General features: G+C 42.4%; 1 protein-coding gene and 1 long non-coding RNA gene across 4 annotated transcripts in view; one reads left to right on the forward strand and one right to left on the reverse strand.

Annotated features, from left to right (window-relative positions):
- Positions 1-22925, reverse strand: part of LOC108920052 (B-cell CLL/lymphoma 9 protein-like) — a 95064-nt gene that overhangs the window by 31366 nt on the left and 40773 nt on the right. The window contains exons 1-2 of one of the 3 annotated variants that reach the window (XM_018728509.2): positions 14396-14432; positions 11751-11956 (exon numbers count right to left, since the gene is read on the reverse strand). The gene's annotated coding sequence lies outside the window, so the exon portion shown is untranslated. Of the gene's footprint in view, positions 1-11750; positions 11957-13821; positions 14171-14395; positions 14433-22925 lie in introns of those variants that run through there. The other 2 variants (XM_018728506.2, XM_018728508.2) reach the window with 2 other exon arrangements.
- On the forward strand, positions 14199-21039 carry LOC108920054 (uncharacterized). The gene is made up of 3 exons (XR_001964971.2): positions 14199-14384; positions 15893-19860; positions 20674-21039. It is a non-coding gene; the product is annotated as an uncharacterized LOC108920054 (long non-coding RNA).

Genomic DNA, 22925 nt, shown 5'->3' on the forward strand with positions numbered 1-22925 from the left:
TAAAGGACAAAGGAATGGTTCTTCTGCATAATAATGGTGAGGGACGCAACCTCACAGTCAAGCCCTTAAGCGGCATTAAATATCCTTAATGGTGTAAACATGCTGAATATGTGAAACCTACCAAAATGTTACAACAAATGACAAGAGCAGCTTCTTAGACCATAATGCAAAAAACACCACAAAAAGTTGAAGTTGAGATACAATGGAAAAAAGTGAAAACACCACATCCCAGTGTTGAAAATGGTGAAATTTAAATATTAAGTTTATACAATATGGAGGAAAAGTAGTTTTTCAACCAAATCAAACCACTATATGTCCACATCACATGAAGATTCCCTACTATAGTAATGTCACAAATAACCTCTCACATGATACTTGCATAACTAGCTGCAGGTGTAAGAGAAAGATTGGAAAAGATCTCCTCCACCCTGCACATTGGACTTCTAAATTTCATAAAATGTAGACACGTTCAAAGGCATTCATATATCATATCACACTATACATGGGTCTCTGCTGCAGACAATTTTGGGCTCATATTAAAAACCAAAATAAAACACGTCTACTCATGTTTATGCATATTGGTTAAAATGAAAGTGTTTTGCAAAACATGTGTATACTTAACTACAGCTCTGATTAATAGAACAAAAAGTAGTAACACACTCCTGTGCCCGAACCAAACCAAAAACCCTCCTCACAAAGAGAGTGATGCTCACACCTCTGTGGGATGAGCCTTTGGGAGAGAAACTACAGCATTATGGAGACTTCAGTGGCAAAGGTGACAATGTCAATCCAAGGACAAAGGCAAGGTAACCAATCTCAGTCAACAATGAGAACTTGACAACCTCATCAGGCAACTCATTTAATAAAGCATCTTCTTGTTACAGCCACATTATCCATTAAGATTATAAACAGGAGTGCAGCCTTTCATGTCCCGTGCCTGTGTGTTTTTTTTTTTTTTTTTTTAAAGAAAACTGCAAGGGTGAAGTATGTTTAAACTGTGACCTGATGCAACTAGACAGGAGAGGGATCCCCTGCATGAAGGAGGACTTCACTGGAAACTAAGCGAAAGGCAAGGCCAAGAATCCAACTCTCAGGCAAAGGCTTGCAATGGGCTGTAATATGGGAAGAAAGTGAAGAAAGTGTTTCCAACATGCTGTGCCTCAGATTGAAGCCATTTTAGGCATACTCCTTTGTCATTTTACTACCATGAAGAGTAGTCGCTGAACACAGTGGATGCCATGACATGGCTGCACATACCATTACCTATCACCTACAATATTTAACAGTTAGCAATGGACAATGCAGGATGAAAAACTCATTGGCTCTATTAATATGAACCCATCCAAATGAAGAAAAAAGGAGAAAGGAAACAGACTTCATGACATTTTCCACTGTCCAGGCGCTTCGCTCACTATAGGTCATGTGTCTTTCTACTTGTCTTGAACACATGTGTGGTTTCTAAATGGCAGCCTCACCATAAATACCAGCTTTGCGCAGCTCACAACATACAGTTTTGATGTGTCAAAGAGGTGCTCCTCCCCTAACCCTAAGCCAAAGAGCCAGTCAGTGAACACAGACTTGCAGACACTTCACGGTTTGTCATCATTTTTGATGTTGTTCCCTGGTCCAAATCATTCTGCAGCTCTGAAACATTAAAGCACCAACTATTAGGCCTCCTTGGTGTGCAGTGAGTTGTGGGCAGTTTTTTTTTTTTTTTTTTTAAACTGATATTAAAATGCTCTTTGTCAGACCTTATTTATAGGTGACACATATTAGTAATTTTTTTTTTTCAATTTACTATGACTCTTTTGAAGTTGCCTCTATGATTTACTTTAATTTCTCATTTTTTGTCCACCCCCTGTATTCGTGTATGTTATATTCCCTCTATAATACAATAGTGAACAGTCACTTCATAGCATATGCATTTTTTTAAGATGTGAAATCATTAACTTGATTCTGGAACAAGTAACCGCATTCTTCCACTGATTCAGTGTGAGCCTTTGCCTGTAGCTCAAGGAAATGTAAATTCCCACTGGCCATTCGTGGCACAGATTCACAAACCTTGATGGTCGGTTTTTCACCAGAAAAATAAAAGGTCCCAGAGCTCAAAAAAGAAACCTAAGCAGTACTTTGAGAGCTGTGAAACTCCACTTGTCCAGTTGTAGTCCTGGAGCTCCAAAGTGGAAAGTGAACAATTCACTATGCCTAGGTGAATAAGGGGGATGCAGCCCCTCTCAGCAGAATCTGAAACTTTAATTTCCCCTGTCACTTGGCTGCACATCTGCCTCTAGGAAAGCAATGCTATGGGATAGGAAGGAGCTAGTCACCTCTGAGGAATATATGAATCGCTGAAACGATCACACATTGCAAATCAACATAGCAGTTGCAGGTTCAGTAAACTGGACTGAAGCCAGACATCGAAAGGCCTGCTGTGACCCTGATTTATTCTTAAAGGGATATTATATATATGTATAAACCATATAAACCTGTCATTTCATAAGCAGGTAGTAGACTGCATTTGTTAACACAACCATTCTGAGGCTGTTCAGTTGTCTTTCAGTTTAATTTCAGTTGAAAAGCACATCACAGGACAGGAAGATCCTAAAGAGCACAAGAGGTGAAGTGGGAGTTGATACCACACCTGAACAACCATAAACCTCAATTTCACTCAAAACCACAGGCCTGACGCTTCCTGACTGGACCCTTGCTAACTGAGATCATCTCAAACTACGATTCTATGCAGTTCATATTTATCCAGCTGGAGCCTTTCGGGTGGAGCTCTCCACTGCCTGAGGGGACCTGCACTTCCAGTATGGTCACTGCCTGACCGGCAACACGAAATGCAATAATTCTCCATGTGATTAACTCTGAATTATTGAGATCGGCAATTTGTACCTCAAACCCTATTAAACACTTTCTTGGCCTGTCCTATACTGCAGTATTGCCCGTTTCCCCTCAGAGCAGTCAACTTCACAGGAACCGATCAGAAGAAGCACTGGCTAGCGTGGGAAAGTCGATAAAAGCATTCCTCGAGCAAAGGTGACAAAGCCAAACCATAGTTTGGCAGCAAAAGCAAGAAAAATTTTACACAAGCAACCCAAAGTTTAAGGCAGTCGATTTGGACCTCTATCTCTAGATAAAACATGGTACTGAAATGTTGTTATAAAAACACCACCATAACTCCGTAAGTCCATAAAAACAATAGAGCCAGTCTTTTATCCATATGCTTCAAAACAGGGGCAAAAAAAAAAAAAAAAAAATTAAAATGACATCTGTTGATTTGGTTCTTTAGACCAAAGGAACTTTTAAGGTTGATCCTTAAAATTAAGGAAGTTGGTGAATCTGTGCCATGAATGGCCAGTGGGAATCATGTTTTGCCAGAACCGATGACCATGGCAGCAGTCTAGCACTTCAGCTGAAGGGTAACTGTCAAAAAACTTCAACCGCCAAATCCAAGCCACAGACAAAACTCACGTACAGTGTCGCCATTCACTTCTTCAGCACTTTTGCAGTTAAAACAAACTCTGTGGGTTTCAGATGCTCCTTGCTGTGTCTCCTGTTGTTTCTGCTATCATCCTCAGAGGGCTCTCGCCAAGAATCCCAGCGCAACACAAACAGCTCCACACGCCACTATGCCCAAAGTGCTGATGATGGTGAGGGAATCCCAGTTGCACGATGCATTACAGGCAATACTCATAGAAGGTAGGGCAGTCAGCATGTTATGAAACTTGTAGGCTCCTATTCTTAGTTACTATGATAATGCTTAAGAACAAGCAGAGATAAAAAAAATATCCATTTTGACAAGGAACATACTGTGTATGGTCCTATTACTAGTCACGAGGTTTGAGTCACTTAGTAAATACTTCAGCAGAAGGCGGGTGCCATTTCCTTTCCCACATCTAAGATAGTGAGCAAGGGATCGTTGAATAACCAAGCATGAGCCTGGGGTTCCATTTCACTTGTTCACACTAGACATGTTCGCAACATTTCACACCTGCAAATGATTAGAAGTGTTTCACGGGAAGTCTCAAACATTTAATATTTTGGCAAGCAGAGTTCTTCCTCCATTAGTCCCTGTAAATAACAAGCTAAACAAACTGCTCATTCAAGAGGGAATTAACTACATCAACAGTAGCAACAGGGGTGCCTCGTAGTCCCTATATCCAGTGTGGCTCCATTAGTCTCATCATTGGCAGATTGGTCTAAAATTTGCAAAGCCCCCCCTACAGCTACATGAAGGGCCCAGTGGAAATCTGGGAACTCTGGTTGGGGAAAAGGTCCCGACGAACACCATAGCTTCATTTGTTGTTTGTCTCTCATCGAGCCGAACACAGTGCGAGGGTGCAAAGTGCGGGATGAGAGACTGGGCCTTCCATCAGGGAAGAAACCAGGAGCCATGGTGTCCACCTGCCCACTGCATGAAAGACTGCAGGCAGTTCTGTTTTACAACTGCATTCCTCAGTGTGTAGCAGCCTCCTATTTGTCCACATGGCTTTATGCAGTTTTTAATTTAATTTTTTTTTAACCAGACTACATGCGATCTCAGTGCAGCCATTGCTCACCCTGAACAGCGGAAGCAGAGGCGGTGCCAGATGCTTGTATTTGGAGAGGTGACGTCATGTCATACATACCGCTGTGAATCACCCTCGCATGGCCACACCTGGAGCCTAACAGAGAGCAGCCATCCTACAGTCTAACAAAAACTAGCTAATTTGGAATCACAAAGGATTTTTTTTTTTTCCCTTTTCAAATCTTCTTGATAATTCCCTCCTCACCTTTCACGATACATATCAGCAAATGGCGTCTGAGCCCTGCCGCTAGACCCGATTCTCCCTCCCGCTCACAGAAGAGCCATGAACGGCAGCCTTCCACTGCCAGGGTGCTGAAAGCTCCAGACAGACACACCATTTAAAAGTAAACCATTTAGTACTCTGGCAGGGCAGGTGGGCCACTCGCTTGTTCAAACACACAGGCAGGCTGGCCCTGGCGCCTCGCACCATCCTGGCACACATGTAGCACTTCAGAACATGCCAGCACAAGCTTAGTAGCACATGGAAAAGTGAGATCAGGCCATTGAAGGGAGGAAAATGAAAGTGGAATAAAGTGTCCATTCTGCAAAAAAAAGCCTTAACTGTATGAAATAAGAAAGCTGAGTGACTTTTAATCTCCACTGTAAAGGACAGGAATAACCACCTAGTGGACCACTACAAAAGACAGCAACACTTATCTGTAGCCTTATTAGCAGTGTTTTCTCTCTCCTCCTGCCTTCTGACTCTCCCTCCACACTTGTTTTTAACTTTGTCATTGTTAACATTAATAATAATGTTGTGTGTTGCATGTCTGTGCTTTCTGCTCATTCATCTTATGCCAAGTGCTCTGAAGTAACTTTACTGGGGAAAATGCTTTATAACACAAAATAAACTGAATTGAACGGAACTAGCCAGATCAACGACCAACAATCACCTATGAAATTCTCTCACTGGTATTGCTATTTTAATAAGTGCTGCAAGAAATCATTGCATCATGTAACAGCTACTTCCTACAGAAGTTTGGACAGATACCTCACAAGTGATGTTAGATTAAATATGTGCCGTTTGGACAGGTGCAGTCTTGCAAATGTGGAAGTAACGGCTTTACAGAAAAATTCCAGCATTCTTTAGTACGCTCCCAAGAAAAGGGATTATCTTGCGTTTCCTTTAAAATTAAACTTCCCTCAGCGCATGCTCGTGCTGAAACTCCAAATGAAAATGTTGCCTAATAACACCAGCTTACTATAAAAAGTAAATGGGACATGAGGTACAATTCCTGGTTATTTTAAAATTTTCACACATGGTTTTTTGGAACTATGGTGTAGCCTTACAGCGAGCATAAGAGCTACATTTCCAGTGATGGCCAGTGGGGAACTATCATGTGCACAGGCCTTTTTGCTGAAATGCTGCAAAGTGACATCTTGATTGTCAGTACATTTTACACACCTGCAAAGTACACAAAGTTTACTAATTGTGGTATGGGGGGGGGGGTGGGGAGTGTCAAACTGCATAGAAAAACTCACTGATCTCATACAGACTGGGGAGGCCATACTTTTTCTTTTATCCTTTATAAGGTGATGCTTCACCAGTGACAGCTGACAGGTCTAACTGAAAAGGAGTACAGAAAAATGAAAGCAAGATTTGGGCAAAAAGGCATCCCCATCCTGTTGCTGATACTGAGCAGCACAAGGCCAAGTCACAGCTAAGTGCTCTACCAGGGTCAAGATCACTGCTCATGCTTGCTACAGGAAGGTCTCTCGTCTTTGCTCTGGGGTTCATGAGTTAGTTCCTGTTCAATTGCACTGAGCCTGTTCCATCAACTCTACACACCAGTCCTGCATTTTCCATTCCTGTTTAAATTATTCCACGACTATCGTTTTGAGAATATATAAACCTCTGACACAAGAACATGATCCCAGAACAATTAAATTCCTTATACACTGTACAGTTTGTGCCATCTTAATATAAAGAGTACATACAGCACTTTCTCATATCAAGGTTAATTCATTTCATAAGATGACTGTGACAGGTCAATTGCCATTGAGCAGGGGTTGAATTTCCATTATTTCTCAGGGGGAGAAAAAAATAAAAAATACACCATCCCCCATGGGCCAACAAAAATTAAATACCACAAAAGTATTTTTATGAATGACAGAGGTAACACCAGCATATCTGATACTATTTGTCACAAAAATTATTTTTACCTTGTCCTTTAACGGTCAGTAATTGCTTGTTCAATGCTATATTGCAGAGTTCTTTACTCTATCCCACAGGCATATGGCTCAAGGCACAGTACAGCCTGGATGATGACATTTTGATGATTTGGCTCACAAATGTTTATATTATAAAATAATAAACATCAGAAGACCAATGCCTTCCACTCTGCAAAATATATGGACACTACACTATTAGAGGCATTCTGTAAAGTCACTAACATCTGTCTAACATTAGATCTTCATTTGATCACAAGAGGCTTTTTACAGCTTTTTATATTTAAGCTCATGTAAGGATATTGTTAAAACTGTAGGATTTAAATAACTAAGTTAAAAATTGTATGCTTTTAGTTTATCAATAGAAGTATCAAGGCGTAGCAAGCAGCATAGAAGCTGGAGCCTTGCAGTGGGAAAATAAAAAAAAACTGAATCCAACTCCAGATGTAACATCCTTGATCAAGGTACTTACCCAGGACTGATACTGTAAAAATTACATCGCTGTATGAATAAGTTATTCCAAATCACTAAGTTGCTTTAGAGAAAGTCATCAACTAAATGAATTAATAATAGTATTGAATCTTAAATTTCACTATGTAATGTAATTTTAGTTGTGAGAGGATGTAGGAAAAACACACGGTAGTTGGTTTTGTTACATAAATGTGACCGCATTAATGAAGACATTTATGTAGCTCAAAAATAGGAGTCAAACCACAACCATTCAAAAATACTACTTAACGGTAGCTGTAAATTATTTCAAGGTAACAGAGATTAACACACAACACTTAGCCAAAAAACAGCCAGACTGACACCATAGCCAGAAAAAACCTTTGGGTAAAAGGCATCAAGCTTGTATCTCTATCCTACAATACACGAAACAACCTGTTGTACAGAATAACCAACACGGAAACAAAATGACCACGTAACATGAAAAAATGCAACGACACTGAATAATACACGCATTGTATGAAAACATGGTATATATTACCATAAGCCTTCATAGTGGTTTTTCCACTGCACAGGACCCCATTGTATAAGGGCTGAGTATACCTCCTTGATTTGGTAGTTAGTCCTTGTGATTAATTTCCAGTCTGGTTAAGACAGACCTCATCCTTGCCTGTCTGGATCAGCCCAGATAAGGATTGTATAAAAGTACCTTAGTGCCAGTTACTGGGCTGAAGCATTCAACATACTGAAGCAGCACAGCTCTGATCCCAAAAAAGACCAATACAGTGCTGACCAAGAAGTAAAACAAAATTGTGTGGTACAGTCATGAAGTTCCAAGACTGGCCACTGTGAGACTGCTGTGGTTACCATCCATTAGCATACGTACGGTACGTATAATGGTATAACAACTCAGTCGTAACTACAGCTGCATATTAATTGTAACATGCATACGTAAACTTGATAATGAGGACTAATAACTTTGAATAATAAATGACAAAAACAATGGGTTGGTGTACTTTTAGAAGGCCATGCTCCCTATATACTAAGTAGAAAGTAGTGTAAGTTTTAAAAATATGGACTTGAAACTTGAGTGTTGTAGCTCAAGCAATGCTCCTGCTTAGTTGACTTGTGCGTTTTTACTATAGCAATACAACTACATAAAAATGTCTACATCGCTTAGCATAAAAGCATCAAACTAACAACATTCATAGTCTCTGAGGATAACGACAAAGGTCACCTGCTTTGTTGTTCTGTTCGAACTTCACGCCAATTCAATTAAAATGACCTTCCTGACCCAGGAATGACCAAGTGTAGTCTCAAAAGAAACTATGAGACAGAAGGCCTGTTTGACGATGATATTTACAGGACTTCCAGAAATCCAGCAGAGAAATTAGGTTTGAGCAAAACCAGGTCTGGGGTCACATGGAAAAGAGAAAGGGCAGCCTTTCAATTAAGGTTGAACTCATTTCAGATCATCTTACCCAACAACACTTTCCAAACAACCACTGAAAGAAAAGGAAAAAAAAACCTAACCCTAATTTGTTAATACAGAGAGAATCTGTAACTGATCACATTATAGTGCACACAATGGGCAATTATTTTATCTACCATTGCTCATTGAGGTGATCATAAACTATATTAGTGGCATAACAGGTCTTAAGTTACAATTAGGGGTATCCAATTTTATCCTCTCAACATTTTCCATGATTTCCATTCACCCAGCGTTGAGTCGACTTTCCGATCATAATGTTAAAAATTGTCGTCAATCACCCAATGACTTTGGTTCCAGCATTTTTATTAGTGTGCAACAATTTCTACTTGCATTGTCTAATTTGTAATTCTGGCATCTGTGTGTCGATTAATAACCATTGGCCATTGTCCAAAATCATGACAGCCAAGAGTCCCCTTTTAGAACAAGAAACATGGTAAAGCAAAGACTTCAAAGACCCACTTCCTTTTTTGTTGAAAAACCAGTACCATTCTATCTGTCTAGGGCAGCCTGTGGGGTTGAACTGAGCCACGTAAACACAAGATATCCCCATTCAGTGCAAGTTTGCCTCTGGCTGCTGAATGCTGCCCATCAGGGACTATTTCGGAGGAGGGGGAGACAAACTGTCAGTCAGGAGCAATGACTAAAAGTTAGAACACTAGGAACACCAGGAACACCCAGCAAGCATTTCCTGGGTATCTGCCCCCCCTCCAGGCTCTGTGGTTCTGCCCAACCACTTGCTGGTAATGAACGGTGAGGACATTGCTTGACAGATTCAGAGCAGTGCGAGGGCTGTCTGTCTGGCCAAACCCATGATGGTGATAGGGGTCAGCCCAGGGGACACTGTGCTGAACATCAAGAAATCCATTGAGAAGCTGCGGCCAGAGAAAAATTCTTCACACAAATGGATGTACTGGTAAAATCAAGTGGAAACATCACCTTAAAAAAAGACCATGACCCAACAGCCAAACTTCTTCTAGATACAAAAACACCTCTAATTTCATGCTCACGGCATTCCTAAAACCATCTGAGCCGTCAACAGCTGTGGTAAAGGCAAATCAGAAGAGGACAGCCGGATACCTTCAGAACACCTGTGGGTCCTATTGAAGTTCATAAGTTGTCCACCACGGAAGTGGACAGATTAATATTTGAGTAAAGGTTTTTTGTTTCTTATTTTAAGCAGTAACAACTGACAAACAATCATCTGTCATGTCATTTATTAGTCTGCTGTGCAATGTGACATTTCACTTCATTGTGCATTTAAAAAAAAAAAACGGGTGGTAAAATTTACAGGTCTAAATAACAGAAAACCACCAAAATGCAGGAAATTTGACATTAGTTCATTCTGTTTGGAACAAACTGTTTATAAAGCAGTCTCCAGAGGGCAACTTTTGCTAAATTAACAATGCTTAATTATTTCATTAAAAAAAACATACAGGGCATACTGCCAAGCAAACGAATCCACCATCACAACAGACTGCCTAACTCTCACACTAAAACATTAGTGGTTAGAGCAGCTGTCATGTAATCTAAAGGTGCTGGATGTAAATAACACTTTTGCTTGTTCAAGGCCCTCACCATGAATTGATAAAGTTAAGAACATCTGGGTAAAATCATTGTAAATTTGAGAATCTAGCAGTTTAAGCATCCTTGAGCAAAGATGTCAGCCCCATAACAGTTAATTGTACCTATTATTCCAGGGAATTCAGTGTCTACACATTAAAATAACTCTGTCATGGACGGTCCTAAGTCCAGCTGAGAAAGGAGGAGGGTTGAGCATGGGGCTAGCTACCCACACCATAAAAATCTTGCCAGCTACAGAAACACCAACAAGGAAACTCAATGACATCTCAGCTCTTAGGAACGCCTTGAGAACCCTTGTTGGCGGCCTATGCCCCAGGAGGAGTGAAAGGCATAAGAAGAACAAGACGACTCATTAAAATGGACAAAACAGCCTTCTGAGGTTTCATCAATAGGCAGTTTTTAACCAAATAAATGGTTAAAACTCTGTTGTGAGCTCACAAGAGCAAATAATCAATTTAAAGAGAGCAATGCACTAGTATGCCATCTTTCACAAACTTAACCTTTCCTTCTGGATCTCAGCATGAAGACATTTCACATTTTCTGATTTAAATTTTGGACTTGTTGATCTTAATATTGACCAGACTACACAAAAAGTGGCAGGTGGATACATCACCTAGCAGAAAAATGGATTTGAGGATAAAATGCTTTGAAACCTTTTAGATAACAGCTAACATAGTATTATAATTCGATTTCAGATGAGTGGTAGAGCTATTCCATGCGACACATTGGCAACATTTCAACTTTTGCACCAACAGCCGGAGTTCCAGTAGGAAGGCAACTTATGGAGGATACATTTGTGACCTAACAAAAGAAAACCATAAGCATTCAAACTACAGCTAGTAACACCAAACACAGCTTCTCACTGCATCCTGCACGCTGAGACTTGTTTGAACCATAACACTACCGCTTTTGAATGGACTCAACAAGAAAGCTTTAGATGTGAACACAGGCCACAGACTTTTTCTGTCACCCACTTGCACAAATATTGCTCAACATGTGTTTGAACAAATGAGAATTTCCACCAGTCTCACTTGCTGTCTGAGCAACACAAACACCACCTCTAATGTAACTGGAGGTTTAGATATCTCAAATCACATGGCAGACTCGTTGGCAAACCCTGACTCAGAAGTTAAACAGTACCACTAAACAAATTACTAGTTTTTGTACCAAAAAAAAATCTATAATTTAAATAAATCTACAACCAAGCTCATCCAGTCATTTTCATTAATTTTTATACGTGAATATCTACTTAATTTAACAACATTAATTACCCTGCCTACTGCTGCTTTTCTTCCTAGGATGAAAACCCAGTTTTTCCTGTCCTCAACCACGCAGCCACTCGATACAAAACCATGCCTACGATGATCAAGGGGACACCTCCAAGCCACCATCTTGAAAGTTACAAACAGCAACAGCTGCAGGATTTTAGCAGTTCTTATTTTCACTTAAGAGCTCCTGGTAACACAAAGGGAGTGAAGCATTAGCCGTTACCTTGAATGGCCAACAGGTCTCAGAGACCTGCGCCGCTCCTTGTGGGCCGAGCCTGCCCGCGATCCCCAGAGTGCAACCTCTGACCCTCTCCCCTGCAGACAAAGCAACTTTCTGTGAGTCGGCACCGATCTGTGCACTCCAGCAGCCAGCAATGCTGCAAAATCCCAGATTTCCTCAGGAGAGAGTCACTCTGCCCATTCGCTGACCTACAGCAACGGAAACAGAGAAGATGAGAAAAAGAAACAGGATTAGGAGGGGAAACTCACTGGAAAACTGTACAAATCATTATCACATCCAATATAATCACAATGAATATCAGTTGAGTCCAAGGTCTAGACGAGTTTTCAATTAATCCAACAGGACAAATGGACCCCATTAAAAAGGCAAAGGATTGTGGCTCTAGCAATTTATTTTGAAGCAACCGCCAACGTACGGAAAAAAGTGTTCCCAGGACACAGCTTGGTGTTTCAGGTCACGTTAGAAAGGTATACAAAACGGTAAGTTCCACACCTTGGAAGCAAAGTAATGTGAGAGCTTGGAACAGTACAACTAGGCAACACATTACTCAACAGAGCACATCCTCATTGAGTTTACATCACCGATTCAGACATTCTCAATGGTTCCGATGCACAGCCGTCACAAAAAACCTAGAAATAAAAAAGTCAAGCACAGGCCTCACTTTGCGCCACATCCCTGACACACTCATGCAGCAAACTCTGGGTTCTTTACTCTCTTCAGGGAAAATAATCTTATACATCAAGTACGTGCATTTTTCAGCACTTAACCTGGAATGCTGGACCTGTGTACAGCAACATCTTGCAACTGCAAGAAACCCACCCTGCTTTACACCATAATTACACTATAAATATTAACTGCACGTGTCCCTTCAGCACTGATGAAGGACAGCACAGAATGATTGCACAAAAGACTACACAACAAGAGAAATTAATCACAAAACTACATGGGGGGGACTGCCTTGTGTTGATGTGTATGAAGTTTTTCTAAGGATCCCTGAGAAGCGAAAACATATCTGCAGACACAAAGCCAAGGCACAGCTCCTCGCAGCTCGAATGGCCTCCATCTTCAATCAGTGGACTTCATCAAATGGGACTTTTGTGACGTTTCAGTGGCGTATTTAAGTTTTCAAAAGCCAGCCAAAACGTCTCATTTCATCACACACCATTGATTTCCACGCAAAAAAAATGGCTTTCACGCACCGGCTCCTGAGTTACAAGTAGGGTGTGTGTCCGCAAGCAACACACTCGATCGCTCCAAGTCAGCACCGTAGCTCGTTTAAAATTAAGCACAGAGTCAATTATGATCCTAAATGCGAGTTCAATAACATAATTTGTTATTCTCTTGGAAAGAGACCCGAGACCACAGTGTTATACACGCTGCGATCCTAACACTGTGCTGGATCACACTGAGACAGCGACGAGTGACAAATCAGTGCCTTCGCCACTCCATGCGTCCGTCCACGCCGGTGTCCCAGGAACCACAGAAGCAACACGAAGAGGAAAACTAAGTTGGTGAAACCAGAACCCCCCGTACACACACAGAGAGAGAGAGAGAGAGAGAGAGAGAGAGAGAGAGAGAGCTCCCGAAAACAAGCGGGTTTCGGTTTCGCGTGCGATCATCAGTGCGCTGCATTGATTTTACCCACGTGTGCAAACATTGCTCGAAGACGGCCAGGGGTCCGAGGAAGAAACAAACAAGAGAGACGCCAGCTGAGAGAGACATGGTCACACTGAGCGATCCGCTAATCCCCACGCTCTCCCCACACACACACACACCACGCAGAAGCGACAGAAAATCGCACGAGAAAAACTCGATTTTAAGCAACTGCGCTCTTCGCCAAACCGCAACCCGACTAAATGTCCCAGAGAACGATGATCGAAAACTTTTCATTCTTTTTCGATTCAAACAAATACGCGTTGCTATCCTGGTGTGTGTGTGTGTGTGGTAATGGCTCCCTTCCCAGGCCGTGCTCGCTCACTGCCGGGCGCCAGGCGTGGGACGGTGGGTGGCCTGGCTGGCTGGCAGTGAGCGAGGTTCGGGGTCTCGAACTCACCGGTCGGAGCGCGAGAGACGAAGCTGGGATCCGCAGGAGGAGCTCCTCCATTCCACGCCGAGCTCTTCTCACACACACACCGCCGGCCTCATCCTCTCTCTCTCTCTCTCTCTGTCTCTCTCTCTCTCTTTCGACACGACTTATTCCCACACACAAAACAACCCCACGGCACGGGCTTCGACGAGAGCGGATCCTTTTATTTCCCCCCCATAAGTTCACTTATTAGTCGCGAGCACATGTCGCTTTTATAATATCCATTCACTGGGAAGAAGAAAAGGGGAAACGCTCAAAGAAAATCTCGGCGCCCGCACAAAAATAAGCCAAGGTCTCCAAGACGTCTCAGACCACGGTAACTTTTTTCTTTCCCCTCTCTCTCTCTCTCTCTCTCTCTCTCTCAAAGAAGTTGTTCCTGTTTGGCCGAAGCCGGGGGGGAGGGGAGATGAGCAGCCGAGCTCCTCAGGCGCAGACAAAGGTTCCTCCGCGAGGAAGGGGAAGGGGCTCCACGGCGGAGGGAGCCGAACCGAGCCGATCCGAGTCGAGCTGCGCCCACCCCCCACCTTCAGGTAGTACTAACCGCGCGTCTCGAACCCGCAGCGCTGGCATCAAGTGCGCTCCCCTCGCGCGAGTCTGAAGAAACTTCACAGTTGGCAATTGTCGCGCGCTCGCCACCGAAAAAGTGCCCCCCAGCCGCGCGCGCCCTTCGCTCGACGTCGTTTGCACTCAGTTTACGGTTCTCCGCCCGCGTCTGATCGAGTGCTTAGCTGCACCGCACGTCGGTAACTATGTTTTAAGTAACATAGCCCGGTGTGGCGTGTCTTTATGTCCACGGAAATCGGGCTGTCTTCTCGCTAATGCCATCTCCACGGCTTTTTGTAGCGGCGCGCGCACATCGTGAGGTAGCTAGCTGTATTCCACAGGAGTCTTCGGTTTTTTTTTTCTCCCCCCCTTCTTCAGGGTGGAGAAAAGCGCCTCTAAACGCGTTTCATGCTTTCGGTGCGCACGTTCGCTAGAGCTGCAGCTACTTGGCTGTCGGGAGAAAGGAGGGGGCGGCTGAAAAGGAAGGAGAGGGAGTCGAGCACCGACCGCGAGAGGTGAGCAGCGACATTTTGCCTCCGCGCAGCCCACGCGCGAGACGCCGCCGCCGCTGCTGCTGCACGCGCGGCGCGCGCTCGCGCCGGACGGGTCGCCGACTCGCGCGGAACTCGCTCGGCTTTTCCGGCTCCGAAAGCGGCTCGAGCGGCTCGGTGCGGTTGTGCTGGAAACGATCGGCCGCACGGCCGTCTTGGCTTTCTCCCCCGCCCGGTCCCGGGAGTTGGTTCAGCCCTGAATTCTAAGTAGCGATTCTAGGTCAGGTCTGTGTGCCATTGAATACATTAAAGGCAGGAATCAATGCGAGGGAGCCCGTACTGTTGCTAAGTCTCGCGAGCCGACAGACAATAATTCTTCTCCCTCCCTCCCTGCGCCAGTCTTTTTTTTTTTTTCTGTTTACTTAAATGTTTTACAGAAATTGTTTGGCTACGTTTTGTTGTCCCGAACGTGTGGCTGTGCCGTTCTTCATTTCGTGACAGATTGTCAACAAACATGAACTAATACGTTAAAATACATTTAGAATCTTCAACATTTTATGCACCCACAGTGTAAATAATATCCCAAAAACAAAGCATAGAAGGCAGTGAGTGACCCGAGCGGCGTATTTTGTTCACAATTTTTAAACTTCCTTTTTTTTTTTAACAGAACCTATGTAAGTAGGTAGAAAACAGTGCCATCATGAGATTATCGTAACCCTTTACTTATCTAACTCCTTTGTTTGTCCAAGGTGGTTTAATCAATTTAAACTTATTAAACCATTTATACAGTAGGACATTCCTACAGGGTAAGTACCTTGATCAACAGTATTAAGTTATTACAGGCAAGCTTGTAATAATTGTAACCTGAACATTCATTGTAAGTCACTTTGGAGAAAGCATCAGCTAAATGAATAAATCATGTATTACCAAGACTGGGATTTGAACCCAGGACCTTCAGATTACTGGTGAACACCTGTAATAACTACAGCATCTGCTGCCCATAGGTTTGAAGAGCGCAATGGTGCATTCACGAAATCGCATTTGTGCACTGCGCAGTGGAAACGAGCGGGGAGATGAATGGCGCCAAGAAGAGCGCAGGGCTGTGTGTAGAAAGGGGTGACCAGCTGGAGGTGCTGCAGGGACCGCAGACTTGCAGGTGTGCCAACTCCCGCAGCTAAGAAGACATGTTAAAATGTTCCACTTAGGCTTTTAATTAATGAAGCCACTAAGTGAGTTGCCCACCAGAGTGGAAACACCCCTCCCCGTCCTTCCCGTGTGAGGACTGGGCAGCCCCGGTGTAGATGGAACCTCAAGAATTGCCCCAGGTCTTGGCCAAAGACAGGGCAGTTTCTCCAGGTCCTGAGCGTTACCTAAAGAGCAAAGCACTGCCTGATTTTTTTTTTTGGACTAACCTGCTGAGATTAATGCCCTCACCTGAAGTTCAGATCAGATGTTGCATACATAATTATTCTATGCAATGCTAGATCATTTAAGCACTTTTTGTGTGTCTGTGTTTTTGTTGTGGAAGTGAGTGCACAATACAGAAATGTCAGCAAGTAATTTTCTGCAATGGGAGAAAGTTTTGTGTGAACTTCACCTGTTAATTTACTCGTGTTACACATATGTTTCTGAATTAGACATGTACTGTACACTTAATGTCTTGGATGATTTCATTGGCTTTCAGGATTATGCACTTTCCTTTGAAGTGCTGTGGTAAATGGTGCACCCTCCTTGGTACCTCAGTGCGGTGAGTGCTACCATGAAGTCAGACCATGTCTCTCACATGCCCTCCAGCTTCTGATTCCTTCTCATGAAGCATTCTGTGTATGATCTCTATTAGCTGATCACTCTGTCCCCACCTCCACTGGTTACAAGGGTGCATACGTGAGTGTTATACAGAATGAGGGCTTTGCTGGAAAGGTAGGATGATGGGCTTATAATGTTGACACTTGATTTCTGCACAGATTCTCTGGTTGTGAGACCAGTTCACCCTCATGCGTTTCCTGTTGACCGTAGTTGAATCCATCTCAGTGGATTCGCCTTCATTTAGTACAGCAGAACACTGTATATTTTTTGCTCACATTTCAACCAGTAGTAGTGTTTGGGCATATAACACTTATAAAATATTAAAAAGGACCACTCAGTGAATTTTTGCTGTTGGTACTTAATATTGTATTTTCATGAGTTTGGAAGCTCCAAGTGTTCCCTTTCCATGGAGGTCTGCATGGAGGCCAGTGTCCATCATGCAGGGTACAGTCTGGATGCATCTACCCACAAGCAAGATGCACACTCACTCAGTCAATATGTTTCACAAATAAGAACTATACAAGGTCACGTTACCCTTGAAATTCAAGACACGTTAAGTGCAGAGGATCTGAGGAGATTCTGCTACATTTTTAGCTGAGGATTCCTGGCTTGTAAAACCCACAGTCTGTTTATTTGGTGTTTGTTTGAATAGTCCGGACATGGGAATTAATGGTTCATGTAATGAGGGGGAGGTTCCTATATCCTTGCATGAACTGCAAATTATTTCAAGCCATTGCAACAACATTCCACAGGGGAGGCAGGAAATGGAATAATCAAACAGGCACACAAACAAACCATGGCAAAAGTCACATCACACTGCAGGTAATTTCCGAAAGACCTGACGCTTTTTAAACCAGGCCTGATGGAGGACAGGAAACATACCTGAATAGGAGTGGCATTCCTTGTGATGACATTGTATGGATAATGTAGAATCTTTTTTTTTTTTTTTAGCTGAACTGTACTGCTTTCCTGTCATTGAGGAGACAGAAAATTGACTTACAGGTAGAACTCCACTTTAGAGAAGTATCGATGTAGAAAAGAATAAGGTGCCATGAAGGACAAGAAGCAAAACATTAGGGAATTTTTAATATACGCATCATATAACACACGGTAGGTGGAATATTAAATTATTAAAATGACCAGGTATTGCTATTTGTGAATAGACTAAAAATGAAAGGCAATGTGAGAATGTCTTTCGTCTTTGAGTAGACAGAATGTATGATGGGGGGCTGGGGGCAGTGTGTATTTCTGTCTGCCGTTTGCTTGGCTGCATACTAAACGTACGGGAGAAAGCTCAGGGGATTAATGCGTTTGTTTGCTATCTAATCCTTTCCCTGAACCCACACAACCACAATATACCCAAAAAGAGTTTGATAGAAGTGAAAAAATGAGAGAAGGATGGAAGAGAAAAACAACATTGACAATAAGTAAATGTTCCTTTCTACAGGAAACATCTTTTTTAACTGTTTTATTCACATTCATGCTGTGTTCTGATAGAAAAAGGGGGAGAAGAGACAACTTTTCTCTGGTAAGAAAGCACATTTCTGTACTGATGACAGCGATGTCACTTTTGCTCTGACATCCATGAGAGCATGATTTTAGATGTGCATCATTTAATTTCATACTTCATTTGCGGTATACGGCAACCATAGTAACCATGTCTTTGTGTATTTGAGTTTGTGTGCAAACAAAGACATTTGAAGTTGTATTTTGAGCCGTTTTATATTTCATTAAATACACAATACACTTAGTGCATTATGAAGCATTCTTTTTCCAGGACAGTTGTTTCCTGGTATTATAAACCTTGATATATAGTGACACCTGGTAGCAGAGAAATTTTAAAAAAAAAAAAAAAAAAAAAAACCCCAAACACTTCACAATTATGACAAGAATAATTTGTCTAACCTATAGCACTTTAAGACTTAGGCTAAAACTTGATTTGAGAAGTTTCTTGGAGAGCCTTGGATGAGGGAACAAAAGCATCGTAAGTAGATCCCAAAGGAAGTACACCTTAGTTCGGATGGGTAGAATGGACAGCTGCATAAGAATATTCCAAGAGAACATTCATACTCGAGATCTTTGCGAATGAATTGTGATGAAGGTCAGTCTTGGTCAGAAATCCACCCTCGTTTAAGACAGAATTTTAAGAACGATGCTGTATTTAACAAGCACTACGAACCATCTGTTACACTTGAGAGCAAAACTGGTACATATTAGCCCACATTCTGAAAGCGTGATACAGGTTTTGCCTCTAAGAAGATAAAAGGGCATCTCAGTAGTCATAGCACCCCTAGTATGGCTCTAAATAGGAGGTAAAGGAAACCAACACATGACCTCTTCTAATGTCTGTCACTCTAGGTTATATAACAGTCCAGTGTGGCTGCCATGTTAAGACCCTTAGGATTTACATGCTACTAGGCAGGAAGGGGGATCTTCTAAAGATGCAAGGAAAAGGGAGTGGCCAAAACCAGTGGGACTCACAGAAACCAGCAGACAATCTCTGGAATTTAAGGAATATTCAAAAGAGAACCCGCCACTGCAAAAGCAACAGCTTCCATCATCTGATTATTATCTAAACTATTCCTTGGTCAGCAGATGGCCTTATACACGGCAGCATACCCTACAGAGTGTATGATGTTTCACCTTAAACCTCTGGAATTCATCCATGCAGCTGTGTCCTCGCGGGTGAAGTGAAGATGAAGTACCCGGCATACCACAAGCCTTCCAACCAAAGATATCAGCCTGAGAGCACCCTGCTCAAATCTCAGCGCCGCATTCCGAAGATAATCGCGAATCGTTTTTATCCACGCAGAAGCGGGTTTACTGCATTTGCAGGGTGCCGCATCCGAGAGCCCCGGCACCATGGATGTTTCCTGATAATGCGCCAAATGCAGAAAAACTTATGCGATATCAACTTGTCCTGTAGTGTAAATCTTATTAATATGCGTGCCTGTGTTGGTTACCCCTGAAACCATTGCCACAGATGCATCTGGTTCACTGTGTCACAGGAGAACCCATTCCTGCCTCCTCTCTGACATCAGCTTTCTTCAGGAAACCACCAGCTCTTGGCCTTCTACAATATGTCTTGCCTTAACTGGCCAAACCTGGCAATGGGTCCCGAAGGATCTTTCCCTCACCCCCTTTCTCCTCTCTCAGCCCTGATCCAGTGAGTTTATGGTGTTGTAACAGTGTTGTCTTTAAAGCTCTGTTTTTTGGTTTTCCTTTCATGTTGTCGTTTATCATTTTTCTGCTCTGTTATGGAAATGTTAAGAAGGTCGTGTGTATCTCTGAACTGGACTCTGGACTCTTGCTACGGTGTTCCTGTAAGCGTGGCCTTAAACAGAAGGCCTTATGCAAAAAGGATATTAAATGTTTTGATACACATTGCAGTCAATTTTTCATTTCACATCATGCCTCATAATGCAGTTCTGTATAGAATTCAAACTCATTAGATCTCAACACTGGAGCAATACTGTGTATTTCATCTGGGGGAGAAAAACACATCTTGCTTCTTTAATTTGAACTCATTTACTTTACAGCTATATGCAGGAGGTGATGTCAGACACCAAGATTCAAAGCCAAGATGTGATACTGTACAAACACACAGAAGGATACTGCAATTTCTCTCTGAATTAATAAATATATGTATCTACATATTGACACTTTGCAGCACACTACTAATTTGATTTCATGAGCCATTCCACTCTTTTTAGTTTTTAAAACTCTTACAACCACAAAGTCTCTCAGTAGGTCTGTACAGATTTTTTTTTTTTTTTTTTTTTTTTTGGAAAAATGACAATCCTGCAGCAGAACTGAGTTCTGCCTCTGTTCAGATCATGTGATGGAACTTTGGATGCTTAGGAAGTGGCAATTCTTGGTGAATATGTGCTAAATAATAATAATAATGACAATGAAGAGTGTGAACTGTATTCACTTGACCAACCCCCTTCTTCACACTTTGTGCCGGCTTGTTTTACAGGAGAAGTGATGGTCTCTCCTGCTCTGTGCTGGAGCTGGAGCCCTCTCCAAGGCATCCCCCAATGACCACCTCCTACGGCTATTTGATTAACAAGTTCCCTCACCCACTGCTGACATTTTAACACCTCTGCACATGCTCTGTCAATGCTTTTGAGACCTGAGAGCCTTACAGGCAAGGCAGCTTGGGCCCAGGGGTGCAGCTGCTTGTGTCCTGCTTCAGATTGGAAACACAGCCCTATTTGGATTCCCATGCGATTCATTCAGTGCATTTTAGCGTGCAGCATTTTGTTCCTCTGCATGGACCGTTTGTTTGTGTTTTTTTGCTAAACATTGCCATCCTACATTTATTTATTTAGCTGACTCGTTTCCCCAAAGCAATTTACAATGTTAAGCTACCTACAATAATTTACCCATTTATACAGCAGGGTAATTTTACTGGAGCAGTTTAGGTTGGTACCTTTCTCAAAGGTACAATAGCTGGAGGTGGAATTTAAACCCGCATCCTTTGGGCCCAAAGGCAGTAGCAGCTTGAACCACTACACTACCCTAATACAATCTAAATCACACAAACAAAGGGAGGCTGAGAAACCAGACAATGTTACATACAGGAGAGAGTATGGAGATCTGGCATCTCGCATTGATGAGACACAGCGGTTGTCACCTTTGAGGTTTTTTTTTTCCTCTTATGAATATGTTCATGAATACACTCATACGTTCATACAAAATGGTCAATTCACACATGCACTTAAACCTAAGAGATGCTTTTGGAAGTCTACCCAGTAAATGCATTAACTTATGGATAATAGAATGCATGCATTCTAAGTTTTTAACTAGTCTCTGTGGTTACATGTGTGAGTCTACACACAAAATACACTTAAGCTTACTAAGCAAAGAGGGGCTGTTCATATGAGGAATACAGCTACATCTCCAGCTTTGGATATTAAATGCATCATAATAAAAGAATGTTCCATGAGTTCACGTTCCGCATCTTTGTTGCGTTTTTTGATACATTCTAATGTCATCAGAGTGGTCCTAAATGATGCTTCATCAATATTTTCATTTGAATTTTCCATGGAATCCAGGGCTGGGCTTGTAAAGCTTTGGCCCCTTCTTAAAGAAAGCCAAATGAAGGAAGGTCTGCGCATGCTCTTAGACCTCCTACCGGGAACCTTATACGACTGAGGCCAATATAGGACTGGTCATACACTCAAGCATTAGGTAGATAAAGCCGGAGTGCCAATTTAACAAATGATGTTATAGTAAGTATTGCACAAATGCTTTTATTACATGAAATGGAGTCTAATGATAAACTGGAATGTAAATCATTCTAATCTGAGAAAATCTGCACACAAAGACAAACACACAGACATGTACACATTTTGCACGTTGGCATGGAAACAGAGGATTAAATGCCAAAGCTGGGGGAAGGCGTAGACTGTAGCGCAGGAATTCTACCCTAGATGGGGGGGGGAGGAAATCCAGCACTTTCCTGTCACTTCCTGGAGATGACAAGAAAGGAGGAAGATGCAAGGAGCATGTAGCCCCTTGAGCTGACACCCACAAACATGCAAATCTGTGGCCTGTTCACCTGGATCCACCCATTCCAGCCAGCAGTATCATACTGCTGGAGCAGAGGATGGCGTGGCTTTCAGTGCTCCTTCCTTGAGTTCTTTGCAAAGCTTTGGAAGCATTTTGCTACTCTTGGCAGCAATTTCACAGTAAGGAATAATCTATTTCAAACAAGAGAGTAATTAAATTTCACTATGCTCATGATTCAGGAGTTGACACCAGAGACATTTTCCCTGTGTGGGAAGCGACCGCCCTGAAGAACCTCTCTCGGATTTTAAATGGGGTGGGAGCGATGGTCAGAGTGAGTACAACAGAAGCGAGAAAATGTGGAAACTTATTCCGTCTTGGATTCCAGAAGGGACGAGGAACACTAGATCAAATGTCAGCCCATTGCATGCTTATTATTCATTTACGTGATGCTTTTCTCTAACTTAAGTTAGGTATGGCACTTGATTCAAACCCAGGCGTATTAATGGCAAGGTATGAGCTGTAACTACTGTGTTACTTGCAAAGCATGGGCAAACAAACTTACTCATCCATATTTACTCAAAGGCCTTAGAAAAATAAGAGAATGCAGGCAGGGAAAAAACATGCAAACTCAGTATAAGTGATTGAGATGGGGAAATGAAATCCAAAACTCTCGAGATAGAGGGTAATGAGACTTTCACTTGAGAAACCATTTCA

The sequence above is a fragment of the Scleropages formosus genome, chromosome 14 (assembly GCF_900964775.1).
Source record: "Scleropages formosus chromosome 14, fSclFor1.1, whole genome shotgun sequence".
Lineage (NCBI taxonomy): Eukaryota > Metazoa > Chordata > Actinopteri > Osteoglossiformes > Osteoglossidae > Scleropages > Scleropages formosus.